Raw genomic sequence first — 14,519 nt, 5'->3', positions numbered from 1 at the left:
GAAAAACTTGGTGTGAAAGTTTCAGCTCTTTTCTTACATATCTGCGCTGCGATTTTAACTGACAGCCCTCTTTCCCAGCAAAGTTTTGTCCCTACTTCCTCCCCTGCAGTCTTCTCTTATTTGTAGGGCAAGAATTTGGGTAAGTGAATATCCATCACCACTGCCTTGCGTTCATCAAGGGTCAGCTGATACCCACCTGCCACCTACAGCACAATAAAGGGTGTCAGGACAAGGTGTAAACCGTAACTCTGATAACTTTCACTTATGAAGCTTCTCATTTTGTCTCAATGTCAGAAGTTAAGCAGGGAAGCCCAGGCCCTGCAACATTTGTGGAAAGTGTGTTTAAAAACTCTTAATGGTCGCACTTGAACACCGTGATCAAGTAGTTGCTTACTACTGCAAGGTAAAGATGAACTTTTTGATGTTAAGTTTTTCCCTAGCTAAAAAGTGATCATTCCACTGTACTTCCATTACACTGTCAAACCCTTTATGTTGGACTCTGAAGAAAGAACACAGTTTTTGTTATAATGTCAGGGAAGGTTCACGTGTGCTAGCATTCATTACCGAACTGATGAAACCAGGCTCTTGGTCCATTTCTTACCAAAGGAAATCTGGACAGCAACATCTGTGCAGCAAATGCATTTTCACGGCAGAGTTCATTTTAGTGGTGACCCTGCGTGAGCAGGTGCTTGGCAATACGCTAAAATCCATTTAAAAATGCCATCTTGAAACGTCAGATGAAGGAAAGCCGGGCATACACTCCTGAAAATGTAGGCCAGAGGTAGCTGGGTAATTTTACTTCTTTGAATCTGAAATGAGGAATCATACTCACTGACCTTCCAAACTAAACCTGTGTATGGCAGAACGCATATAAACCTAGCTGCAAAATAAACGTATTGCAGCCACCCTCCCCTACACACTGACAAATATAGGATTTTTGTATACATATAATTCAAAGCAATTTTCAAGGCAATTTTCTATCTTTTCTATCTTTTGCAGTATAAGTAAATGTCCCAGCAGTGGGTAAATCATAATCCTTACCTTTCTATGGCAAAAAAATTTTCCCATTTTCTTTTGTAAAATGTTTGCTAAAGACCTTGATTTATTCTTGTATAGACACAGAAAGTGAAGACCTGTCTGTAACCTGTGAAGCGCAAAAAATGAATGTTAAAGAATGCATGATGGGTCCCAGTTAGCATAAAATATTAATAATGTGAGTAAGGCTGTGTGGATATTGCAAGCCTGCTGCCATCTAATTAGAGCACATTGTCTCCTAGCAAAGTTATAATACAAATGTTTCTTCTGCATATTCCCAAACTCTCTGCTCCCCACCCCCAAAATGCCTGTGAAAATTGAACGTCTTTTGGTTTTTTCTTTAAAAAAAAGAGTAAGTCCTTTTGTCATTAAGTACCAGCTAGAAGATAACGTTGGAGGTCAGCCCTCCTGGGAATTCAAAATATAACCCTCAGAGAGTTTCTTTTTTTTCCTGCTATAACCTAAGGTGAATGAAAATAAGTCTTGAAATGCAGAAGAAAAACAGGGTGCTTTTTAGAATTGGTGTCTTTCTAATCATACTGAAAGCAAGACCACTGGACATGCTAGCATATAGGTTACTAGCAAATCTGTCCCAGGACCTTAGTCCTGCAGGATGCTCCAAATGGCAGAAAAGAGTTTGGAATTTGGACTGATGTCTTGTCAGGTTCAAAACCATCTCAAGTTTCACTTGACTCACACAAGTCCTTCTCTCAAGGTTATTTATTAGCATATTATAACAATTTTAGATCTTTATAGAGTCCCTTGGAAGGGAGATTTAAGGTTCTCTGGTTGGATTAGTCCACACCATTCAAGTACCTCTTGATGGATAGAAAAAACACAATCAGTGGGTAAACAAAAGATAGTCCATCCTTCAACATTGCTCCTACATTCTTCACTGCCACTGATTAAAGGAAAAGGTACCCAGTATGTCCTAGTCTCATCACATTGGCCTGTTGGTGTCTAAAGCAGGAGACGAGGTTGGGAACACAGACACTTCCAAAATCTGAGCTGTCACCAGAAGATGTCCATTTCTCTCCTTTGTCTGAACAGGAGTGTATGGGTGAGAAGACTTTTTTTCTGAACTTCTCAATTACAAATAAAAAGTTAGGTAGGATCAGTGGCCGTTATTCCCAGGCTAAAGAACTGAATGCTCTGAACTAATCCTAGGGTACGGGACCATCTATAAAAAGAATGTTTGTGAAAAGAGAAGGATCTAAGCACTTGAAATCAAAGCTCGCACCTTCAATATTGACAACAATTGGTGTTTAAAAGTCATGAGCCAGCCTCAAAGATACAGCAAACTTGGCTTATAAATAATCTATTAAAACTAGAAATTTTGTTTCTAGCCCTGCAACTGCATTTGGGTTACATTTGCAAGCTTTCTTTCTCATCACAGTATTTTCTCATTTCCTCAGTGCCACACTTAACATGCCTTGATTTAGCCTGCTGGTATCCTACTATCAAAAGTGTCGACACCTCAACAGTGTGATCCTACATAGGGCACTGTGGGACTCAGGATGAGAAATGCTTTATCAATGTAAAATCATAATTACTGTAGTCAAAGGTTCATGCACATCTGCCAGTGCAAATCTTGCATCAGAATTTTTTTCAGAAGGTCATTTTCCTTTCATCACCTCACATGAGCATTTCACACAAGACTGCCTTCTTCTTCACAAAGTGCGGTAGGGAATATTTCAGGTCTTGCCAGATGGCCACTACTACAGAACTGGGAATACTTAGATGATAGTTTCTCGGTTAATTCTGTGTTTATGTCAGCTCTTTTCAACCACCACAGTCAGTGAATGACTTTCTCCCTCTCTGATAGTAGTATTCAATTACTTTAAAACAACTGACTAGACTCTGGCTTCACTACAAAGTCTGAGTGTATGTAATAATAAATCACAAGCATATTTTTGTTTGCTGCTTCTACCTGAGGACTGCAAAGAATTTCGCAAGAAAACGTGTTTTTGAAGCAATGCTCATGAAAGTGTTAACTTGAAAAAGGCAATCTTAAAAAAGAAACTGCTGGGAATTTGCCTAAGATGAATGTAGGGCAAGATCAGCCATTGAGATTTCACTGTATTTCTCACATGGTCTATTAAATGTGGTTGTCATGTCCCATCTGACATGATCTCATTTCTAACTTAGATTTTGTCAGTGATAGTTAGGGCTTTTCACGTAAGTGAAGACAGTCTCAGCCCCTGGCACTGATTGTACCTTCTAGGAAACCATCCGGCGTTTTGATTGAAGATCCTACGTGAATCACACTCTACTCTCATCTGTGAAGGATTTTGTTGTATGAATGAACAAGAATGTCCTGTTACCAGACTCAGATTATTAGATTGAATTTTTTTTGTGAGTAATAAAGCAAAATACTCACAAATGATCAGTTAAGATGTGTGGCATGAAGAACTCAGACCCGAGGCCTTGCCCAGAGTGTCCCAAACCTTTTTGCACTTACAGATAAGGAAAACACCCAAGTATCTAGTGTTCACAGTTTTTGTTTCTTGTGATCAGGGACTCTCTGATTCCTATGGTGACAAGTAACAGTTCAGCTCACTTGTTATCCATGCTAGTCTGGGAACACTTTGCAGCAAAATGTGTGACTTTGCTCATTAGCATCCCAGTCATAAGAGTCATCTTTCTAATTATCATCCTGACAAGGATATTTGAACAGGTGTCTTCTCTGGGGGGACATGACGAATCTCCATCCCTTATAGATATAATATTCATTAGACATTTCTTTTTCATTCAGTATTGCATTTACCTTCTGTCATGGACCAGTGGTTTTTAATTCTTGGTTTCTTACAGCTCTTTATCTTCTTAGAGTATGTCGACATTGCACATTGGAGTGGAGTACATGTCTCCCTAATCTGTCAGAAGCTGGTCTATCTATCTAGTGAACTGGAAGAAATACGGCTAAATCAGAATTCAGCTGAAAAGTAAGACTTCCTATAGATATTGCAACACTGCACTAATTTTTTGTATTGTTGGGAAAACCTAAGATGGTATTTCAGTTTGGTGTTTATTGTTTTGTATAAGATGAATCAGGCAATTTTTTCTTTGCTACCTCTGCTTTCAGCTCAGGTGTTGTCTGTGCACCATACATAAAAATGTCTTTCCTCTTCCTAGAAGGTGTCAATATAACTATAGGTCTTGGTAGTCTGCTAGGATTGTGAATTTTGAAGGACATAAGCTGCTCCAGAAGATGACCCACGTTTTTGGCAGAAGTCCTTCTTTCTCTTGACTGTGAGTAATGAAGTTCCTAATGTGGATGCTTTTGCAAGTGCCCACAGTCAAATGGCCTGAGCTGTAGTTGTTCGGGAACCCTTCTTGCCTACTTTGGGCTATTCTAGCCATTCATCTTAAGTGCGCTTCAGGGGACCAAAGATCAGAGCCTGAGTTCCCATATGTAGAGACCATGGTAGGTGTAGGTCAATCTTTCAATCTGTGTGTGAGGCTGTTACTAATGGTGAAACCCATCCAAAGCAGTTTGAAGGATATAACAGTGGGTGTAGAAAGTAATCTGAAGTACCTGATCTGAATGCCCAGTCCTGCTTTGTTCTAAGATACTGTTCCACCCCAAAGAGCAGATTTCTAACATTAGTTAGAAATTAAATGTACTTTTAAGTTCATAAATACTTTTAAAATACTGAGAATCTGAATAGACAGTGTACCGGGTTTGCGTGGCAAGGTTTTGGTAGGGGGGGGGCTACAGGGGTGGCTTCTGTGAGAAGCTGCTAGAAGCTTCCCCTATGTCCGATAGAGCCAATGCCAGCCGGCTCCAAGACGGACCCGCCGCTGGCCAAGGCCGAGCCCATCAGCGACGGTGGTAGTGCCTCTGGGATAACAGATTTAAGAAGGGGAAAAAAACCCTGCTGTGGAACAGAAGCCAGAGAGAGGAGTGAGAAGATGTGAGTGAAACAACTCTGCAGACACCAAGGTCAGTGAAGAAGGAGGGGAGGAGGTGCTCCAGGCGCCAGAGCAGAGATTCCCCTGCAGCCCGTGGGGAAGACCATGGTGAGGCAGGCTGTCCCCCGGCAGCCCATGGAGGTCCACGCTGGAGCAGATATCCACCTGCAGCCCGTGGAGGACCCCACGCTGGAGCAAGTGGATACACCCGAAGGAGGCTGTGACCCTGTGGGAAGCCCACGCTGGAGCAGGCTCCTGGCAGGACCTGTGGCCCCGTGGAGAGAGGAGCCCAGGCTGGAGCAGGTTTGCTGGCAGGGCTTGTGACCCCGCGGGGGACCCACGCTGGAGCAGTCTGTTCCTGAAGGACTGCACCCCGTGGAAGGGACCCACGCTGGAGCAGTTCGTGAAGAACTGCAGTCCATGGGAAGGACCCATGTTGGAGAAGTTCATAGAGGACTGTCTCCCATGGGAGGGACCCCACACTGGAGCAGGGGAAGAGTGTGAGGAGTCCTCCCCCCCAGAGGAGGAAGGAGCGGCACAAATAACGTGTGATGAACTGACTGCAACCCCCATTCCCCATCTCCCTGTGCTGCTGCAGGGGAGGAGGTAGAGAAAATTGGGAGTGAAGTTGAGCCCGGGAGGAAGGGAGGGGTGGGGGGAAGGTGTTTTAAGATTTCATTTTTATTTCTCATTACCCTGCTCTGATTTGATTGTCAATAAATTAAATCGATTTCCCTGAGTCAAGTCTGTTTTGCCCATGACAGTAACTGGTGAGTGATCTCCCTGTCCTTATCTCGACCCACGAGCCTTTCGTTATATTTTCTCTCCCCTGTCCAGCTGAGGAGGGGGAGTGACAGAGCAGCTTGGTGGGCACCTGGTGTCCAGCCAAGGTCAACCCATCACAGACAGACAAAATATTGGAGTAAGATGGCCAAGCTGTAAAAGAGACGTCCAAAGCATATTAGAGAGCAAGGCAGGAAGGGAGCCTGGGTTGCTTTTCTTCTTCTTCATTACCTGCTTTCAGCAGGTAGTAAGAAAGTTCAGGCTACAGATTCACTTATATCTCTTTTCCTTTCCCTGCAGTCTCAGAAAAGTATATGCTCCTGGACTATCTTTTGTGTGTGTCCATTTAACACCAGGCTTTCTTTTTTTTTTTATTATTTCCTTTTTTAAAATCTGTGTTTTTACTTATGAAGATGAAAACCTACTACCCCTGTGGAAGCAGCCTCTTGCAGAGGCCCGTGTCACCAAGGTGGAAGAAGTTACACCTCAAGCACATATTTTATGATTGGCAAAAAAAAAAAAAAAAAAAAAAAAGCTGAACTTGCTAAGCCATGTGGGAGAAATAGACTTTAATAAGGGCATAGATTCAAGTCTGCCAATTCCCTGCCTGAATTTCTTTCAATGTCAGCAAAGCACATTTGTGTTGAACTTTTTCAATTGCCTTGAGTTCAGTGCAAGATTAGTCTTGCCCTAATCTTTGAAATTGGGAATGACCTTAACATTTACTGCTAGATGAACTCAGACACAGATACGGGAATCATTTGAATGTCATACAATTACCTCCACTCTCCTGCGTGTGTGCATACATATAAGTAAATAAACAAGGCCTTAATTTTTGTCCTGTTAAAGAGCCCATGGAAGCTTTTTTCAGTGCTAGGCTGACAAATTGTTTACTTTCCTATAGAAGCAATCAAAGTTTGCGTGCTTTTAAACCCCCTCCTCATTTTCAGCTTCCTCTCCCTCACTTCACATGGTTTCCAAGTGAACAACATATTTGTCTTCTGCATTCGATTATATATATGATGCATATTGAAGCAGGAGAATGTAAACTATATGAAGACTGAACAAAGAACTCAGTAAGGCTTTCCATGATCTCAAACAAACCAGCCAGCTGGTTACTCTATATCACAAACATGCTTCGACCTTGTGTTAGCCAACAAACTGGTTCCCAAAAGTGGGGAATTATTAATGCAGAAAAACCTCAATAAAAAGTTATGACCCTTATCCTGACCCTTTCAGCTTTCAGATCTAACACTACCAGGCCTGCTTCAGGGCTCTGCAAAAATTTCAGGATCTGTCTGCGCTGATCACTTTACAAACGCAACACCTTTCCTTGTCAGGTATTCCTAGTGCCAGTATGCCATTGAGTGGTTCCAAAAGTGGCAAGAATATACCTGGTAAGTCCAATAACCTGCGAATCAGTCTCAAATTCCACTGGGCATATAAGAATACGCTTAATTTCTACTTCTGCCACAAAGCATTTAATCATATGCTTAACTTGGAGTCCCGTCAAAGGCAATTACTATTAAGTGCGTGCTTGGATACTCAAGTGAAGGCTCATGACCTTCAGAAGAGAAACCTAAGTTTTCATTTAAGGTATTTTTTGCTTTTTGGGGGTGAGAAGTGATTTGTGACATGCAAGTTAATGTCAAGTCTTAGAAATTAATTAACTATATGTGAATAAAGATAATTCGTGTTGTAAAGTGAACATTTATTGAATCAGCAGCTCCAGTCCCTTCTTTTTTAAGCATTTGTTTGAGTGGTAAGTATACGATAGGATACTTACCCTATTTCCTTCTTTTGAGGTATCTGAGCTGTTCTATCTTAAAACTCTTGAGAGAAATTTCCTTTTAATAAGGGTAATTATTACCACTCCGTAAGTCTAAAAGAGAATGGCCAAGTACTCACATTGAAGGGTCAAAGGTTTGTTTCTTAAAACACCAACAACATAGCGCCCTGGTTCACTCAGGGATAAATAGTGAATATTGTTGGAAATGAAGTGAATTTTAAAATACATAATAAAGAGAGAGAAATTTCAAGGGCGTGGAGGTATATTACAGAAATTCAGTAGCCTCTGCTTGTTCCCTTGAGACTTGATTGTGACAACAATAGATTTACCTTTGCACAAAGATGATGCAGGTTCCAGTTTGGCAATACTTTTCAATACCTCTTAACTTTAAGCTTGGGTCTTCTTTTTTTTTTTTTTTTCTTCTTTTCAGTGAGGGAGAATAATCACATATTAAAGCCTAACTATGAAATCTTGGCCATGTAGAGTGCCCTAGTATGAGCTGTGCGGAGACCATTTCATATTTCTGCATGCAGCTAGTCTACAGTCTTGATATTAAGAATAGTCCTTGTTCGATATTTTCAGGAACAGTCAAATATCAACAAATTCTGGGTGCAAATCTATTTGATGGATACAGAGAGATTCAGCTTTCTCAGTTACAAACTGGTTAGACAAAGCAGTCCATGTGAACTTGCACTGAAATATGTTAAACATTTTAAGGTCTTCATAACAAACTGCAATCATTTATTAGATTCTAGTTTAGTCAAAGCAACCTTTGAATCACCTGTGGGCAGCAAACTATAAGGAAAATGATGGAACAAGTGACTGCAGAAGCTAAATAAGTCTATATGGGATTATATTCAATGTAATAATGTTACTTAATAAGTCTTTTTATAATCTATTATAACAAAATGTCCAGTTGATTAAAATAGTTTAATTCAAAAAGAAAAAAAAATATTGCCATAGTTGTTTCTTAGTGTGAAAAAAAAATAACAATCTCTGATAGTCCAAAGAGGACTAAAAGAAAATTGAGTGCTAGCAAGGAGTCACAAGCTAGATTCATCCTTGGCTGCACATTGAGATCAATGACTTCCCAAGGAAAGTTTCTTACATGGACTTGTGTGTACTTGATCCTACTCCTATACCTAATTCATTATTATTTCTTTCTCTTATCATAGTACCATGAAGCTGCAGTGCCAGAGCAGGATTCTCCTGTGTTAGGTACTGTGGAAACACACACTGAAAAGGGTGATCTTCCCTAAAAAACTTAAATGTAAAAAGAAACCAAAGACAAATGAATACAATTACCCTGGGAACTAGAGGAAAAGAAAGGTATAGTACTCTTCAGTATGACAGGACACAGTTTCCTCTGAATTTTCAGAGGAAAGAAACACATCTAGGAATACATTTACCCATCACAGCTACATTTACCCTGACAACGTCCTGTCTCCCTAAAGGGTAGGAAAACATAACCTGTGAAGGATTCCTGTATCTATTTGCCAACTGCTCATGGAGCTTAGGTCATGAGCTTAAACTAGATGCTGGGCATGCCTAAACATACCTGACACAGCTAAAGCTGGAGAAGATGAATCCCAAGTGATGAGAATTTGAATGAGACTTTTGCCTTGAAGTCAAGTAGGAAAGGCTGGGGTTTTTTGTTTGTTTTTATTTTAAGGTATGTTAAGATAACTCTTCCCTGCCCCCAACCAAGATTCCTCGCCTGAAGGGCGATACAAGCAGAAAATGCTGTCTGAATTCATGGATGAGCACAAGAATGGCTATAGAGAATGAAGACAGCCCAGAGGGATCACAGGGAAGGATTATAAACTCTGTTCTAACCTTGCTGAGGTTGAACTGGTACATAATCACCCACAAGATGATGTTAGTTTGCCTGGAGGGAGATTCTGGAGTAGAGAGATCACCTACAAGTGAGTGGCAGATCAAGAAGGACCAAGGAAAACAGCCTTATGAAATCCAGGAAATATTTAGCAGATGGGAGGAGGAGGCAGGGTGGAAACTGGAGTCAGAACTTATTGTCTAATTCTGGGCTTGCTTGATGATACCATGGCTACAGCTAAACTTACCCTGGTGTAAGTTATTGTTGTCTTTGTAGAGGGGCTCAGAAGTGCTGTAATGCAGCTTCCAGCAGACAGCTATTGGGAGGTCTTCCTGGGAATTCAGGTGGTTTCCAAAGGTTATTGTCCTCCTTGCTCATTGGAAGTAGGAGAAGATACTCTGATTCAGAACTGATTCATCTGTTGAGGAAAGTGTTTGCTTGCATTCTTGGAGGTTGTGTCTCTACTGATAAATTGCATGAGGAAAAGAAAATTTCTGCAGACCTAAGGTGCCTTCATGAGATGTGATATGAGGTCATGTAAGTGTGTGTTACAATACAAAACTTGCTGGGGTGGCTTTGGAGAACTGTACAAGGTGGAAAGACAAAAGTTCACACCACACTCTCCACACAACCTCCTGAGAGCAGTCCTGTTCCCCAGACTATGCCTGGGCACTGCCTGGGAGACCACTAGCTGGCACAAAGACAAAACTGCACCAAAGAGCATGTTAATAATTAAATAGCTTGGGCAGTCATGGGTTAGTACTGTAACCAAATGCCCTGTTGTATTTGGTGCCGTATAGTTAGAGAAACTGGAGTAGCATCACTACCTGCTTTCCTTGCTGTGCTAACTTGGTGCTCCTGTGCAGCCTCAACAGTAGGTTGAGGTCACTTTGGCTAGAGGTGGGATCCAGGTATGCTTGTTCTCCTGTGCTTTATGAAGTGCCACATCCTTAATTCATTGCTCTGCTTATAGCATTTTTTTCCCTCCAATAAACATGAGCCACAGCAAGAGCAAAATGCTCTCATGTAGGAAACTTGAAAGAAACTTGAAAGAGGAAAAAAAACCTACCCAGAACTAGTGTAAATCAAATTCTTCAGCGAGAGTCACACCTTTGCTCTGATCCATCCTACCCACTTAAAGACATTTAACTGAGAGGATTACACTAAGACCTAAGTGATCTTAGGTTTCCTCTGTGATCAAAAGGAGAAAGGAAGAGAAATTCATTGTTTAGGAAGTTGAAACTCACCCTTCCAGAAGTGCCTTTTCCATCAAACATTTTGCATATTTTTTAGGTGTTTAAGCAAAGTGCAATACAATCTGTCCTATCAAAACAATGACTTTTTTGCTTATTTCACCAGTGAAATAAGTTGACATTCACAACCACTGCTATTCTAAAAAAAGCAAAGGAAACAGGATTTGTATTACATGGGAAGTGTAGGATAAATGCTGGAAAAGTAAGTAAATATCTTATGCAGACAGAGGACAAAATGTTCATTTAGCTGTGGGTCATGGGGCAGGAGTAAAAGCTTAAATAATGACAATAACAGCACAACTGATGCATTTGTAATAAAGGCTGAGTCAATATTAGCAGAGCTTGTTTGCAGAGGAATAGAATTTTACTGTTGTGGAAAATATTAGAAAGAGAAAAATCACAACCAATACAGAGAACAAAGAGGAACACAAATGAATAAGGAGAGAAAGGAACTACCTGGTAAGGTGATCAAACTGCTGCCTTACTCTTGGAGGAACCACTACTACTATAACCAGGTGGAATGAGGTGGTTTGCCTTCCACTGTCCAGAAGTGAAGGCATCTTCTCCACATAGCAGCAAAAGAGGTGTCACGCCTTGTCTCTCCTACATCACCATAAAGGTTGGGCCCACACAGACTTAGTACAGTAGTATCCCAGTTTCCACTGCATCCGTTGCAAGGCCTTGTGTACTTGCAGTCTACAGCCACATAACCCAGCCACGAGCTATTTGGCTGCTATCAACCATGGAGCGGCTGCAGGCACTACCAGCAACAGCGGTAGAACTGCAGATAACAGCAGTAGCTACAGATACTGGTAGCAATTGCCACATCTGGGTTTAGAAAAAATGCAAACAGAAACAAAGGAAAATCTCTATTCATTGCCCACCCCCTGCCCTTGTAGGCTAGAATGCTGACCACGTCTATCTATCACATCCCTCTACCATTTCACACCCAGATCCCTGTTGCACATCATTTATCTTCCCCTCTGCTTATCACCCAGTCTCATCTCTCCATTACCCTAGTTTTATCCTCCACATGCAAAAAATACACCCTAGCCTCATCACCATCCTTTTATGTACTCACCCCAGACCCTGTCCCTACACCCTCATCAAGAAACACAGGTGTTGGCACCACTTGTGTCCATCCCACCAGTAACAGAATGGATTGGGAAGCTGTGGCAGTTAGTTACAGCTCGTTACTCCTGATGAGCGGAGCTGTGTTAATCACTGACTAACTAATCAGTGTGTTGAGGTGTTCACCCAACGGCACCTCCAGGGAGGTCAGGATTAATACCAGATTGTTGCCTGCCTTCCTGGGAAATGTCACCTTGCAGCTCCTGTAAAAGCCTCCCAATGGGATCTTTCAAACTTTTCATTAGGGTTTTATACCCTCAGTGCTATGTGTAACAGTCTAGAAACACCTGATCTATAGATTTTTGCTCATGTGTACCTAGAAATAAACATCCACAAAACACATGCATGCACCCACATGTGCAGAGGAGAGGCACCAGGGCACTTTAAGCCACTCTAAATCAGGTTTGCTGTCATACTGCCCTCAATCCCATCCTTTTCCACATGGTATCATTCCCTGACTTGCATTATCAGTACAGGATAATGACATAGCTCAGGAAAATGGACTGGCCAAAAACTAGCCTGACAGGTTTCTAACTGCATCAGCTCCCTGAGCTAGCTCACTGCATGATACTGCGTAAAATATCAACTTTTATAACAAATCTGCTAGTGCCAGCTCAAAGATGAAGGTAGGAACATGAGGCTGGGGGTGAAGAAGAGCAAGCGACTGCAGTAGCTCTGGTTTAGATTAGCTAAAGCACTGTGGAATTGCACTCTTAGAGTGTAGTTAGGGTTGCACGGTGATTTATGGGCATCCTAACACACACACACGCTCGGGAGCATGTGTGATAATAAATGTGGCAGAAAATCTTGGACAGAAAGAAAAAGTACTGTTAATAAAAGCTTTAGGGAATGATGGTACCTACTCTGTCTGCAAAGTATCTAGCACACAATGGCAGTAAAAAAAAAAAAAAAAAAGAGCAGGCCTCTAGAACTGAGGAGGTTGGCAAGGGAAATGTTCACAGCCTCAGAAAGTTCACAGCCTCTGTGTGTGGAAATGAAGTGTGAGCCCTGCCATCAATTTGAACTGTAGCACAGTTGATTGAATACAGTGAACGCGCTCATGTTAAGACGGCAGAGACAGAACCAGATGATTCACAGCCACATGGTTTTCATCCTATTAAATGGAAATGAAGCATCCCCAGCTGAGGCGTCAGCTCAGGGGAGGATTGCGGCTGTGGCCATAAAATAGTAATGGGTGAGTGATTTTCCAATTATTCAAACAATGGTGAATGAGAAGGGCTGCCCGCCTACTCAGAGATGCCATGCGTGCTATGGCCACAATCACACTTCCAGAAAAGTTATTTACAAACCTTTATAAGCTCCCTCAGTTCAGTGCATGTTTAATTTGGAACTTTAGGGCTATGGGATATGTAGACTCATCTGGATCCATAACAATCTCTCCCCTCCCTAGAGAAAAAGTTTCGTCATACTGGAGACCCACACTGGGGGTCTCCTGATCGAGGTCCAGTCTTCCAGAATCAGTGAAAAGTTCATCAAGATCAAGGGAAATTCTCCTATTGTCTTCAATCGTCTTCAGAGCAGGCTCTTAATGAAACCATGTGTTCCAATCCATCTTCACAACAGAAAGCACAATTTCAGAGGAAATTTGAGACCATTGCTCTTCTTTGCCTTTTGTTTTTCATCCTTCGCCATTTACCCTCCCTTTCTCAGGCAAGTAATAACAAGTCCTTAGGTGCCACAGAAAGAGATGATCGGTGAGGTGCAACCTGGAAGGCATGAATGATGCTTCATTTTCTGGCTTTTGGCACCTCCATGGAAAGGTCTGTATAAATGCTGTGAGGATCCTGTGGGCTTGCAAACACAGCCCAGAGCTAAAGCTGTCATAGCTGGACAAAAGTGACCAAACAATAGAGTCTGCAGCTCCTGTTGGTGGTCCTACCCCACATATTACAAACTCTGTCTGCAACCCCACAAGTGCCAAGGTATCTCCAGGTTACCATGTTTGGAGGGGAAGATGATGCACTCTTCTTGACACCTATTATTAGAGGAAGAATTCTTTCCGCTAGTGGGGGCACCCAGTTCTTTGGCAGAGGCTTCTGTCATCAATTTGGCAGTCTCCACAGGGGTCCAGGGCTCTAGAAGGTATCTATCTGCTCTGGTCTAATGGCTCCAACAAAGAGCTAAAAATCACCTCCTTACTCAGGCGGTGTTCCTGGAGATGGTATTGATGCTCCTTCCTGATATGAATGACACACTTCATGGGATGTGGAGTTTACTGAGGCACGAAAGACCTTGGATAGAAGTATCAGATTTGAACGCTTTGAGGTAACCAATGGCATGATGAAGTAGAGGAAGCAAACATCACATCTCACCTTACCTCAAGGCAAGCTATATGGTGGGGCAAGGACAGATGAACAGAAGCGACAAAGTAGAAAAACAGTTAATGTACAAAGCAATACTATGATCTAAGCTGGGTGTTAGGAGAAACTGTGGATATGGAGCATGCACCACCCCTACCAGGATGGGTAAATATGTGATGACATAGGTACAATAAGTGTGTCCTAATGCTACCGCTGAGGTGATAAATTCTTAGCAGGAGCGTAGGTACAAACACACAAAGGGAAATGCAGGTATCATAAACTTACCTCTTCAGTTGCATCACCTTGTCAGGTGCAGGGCCGTGCTGAGTCAGTTTTCTATGAATTTCGATGCCTCTTCCTTAGGAAGTTCCTGCCAAAGCACAGGTACCTTCAATCAACAGAAACAAGCTGGCATCTTGTACTGAAATAGGAGCTAAACAAAATCAGATCAAATGAGATCA

The sequence above is a fragment of the Gymnogyps californianus genome, chromosome 4 (genome assembly GCF_018139145.2).
Source record: "Gymnogyps californianus isolate 813 chromosome 4, ASM1813914v2, whole genome shotgun sequence".
NCBI lineage: Eukaryota > Metazoa > Chordata > Aves > Accipitriformes > Cathartidae > Gymnogyps > Gymnogyps californianus.
The sequence above is the reverse complement of the archived record's forward strand: the minus strand, read 5'-3'. Positions refer to the sequence as shown.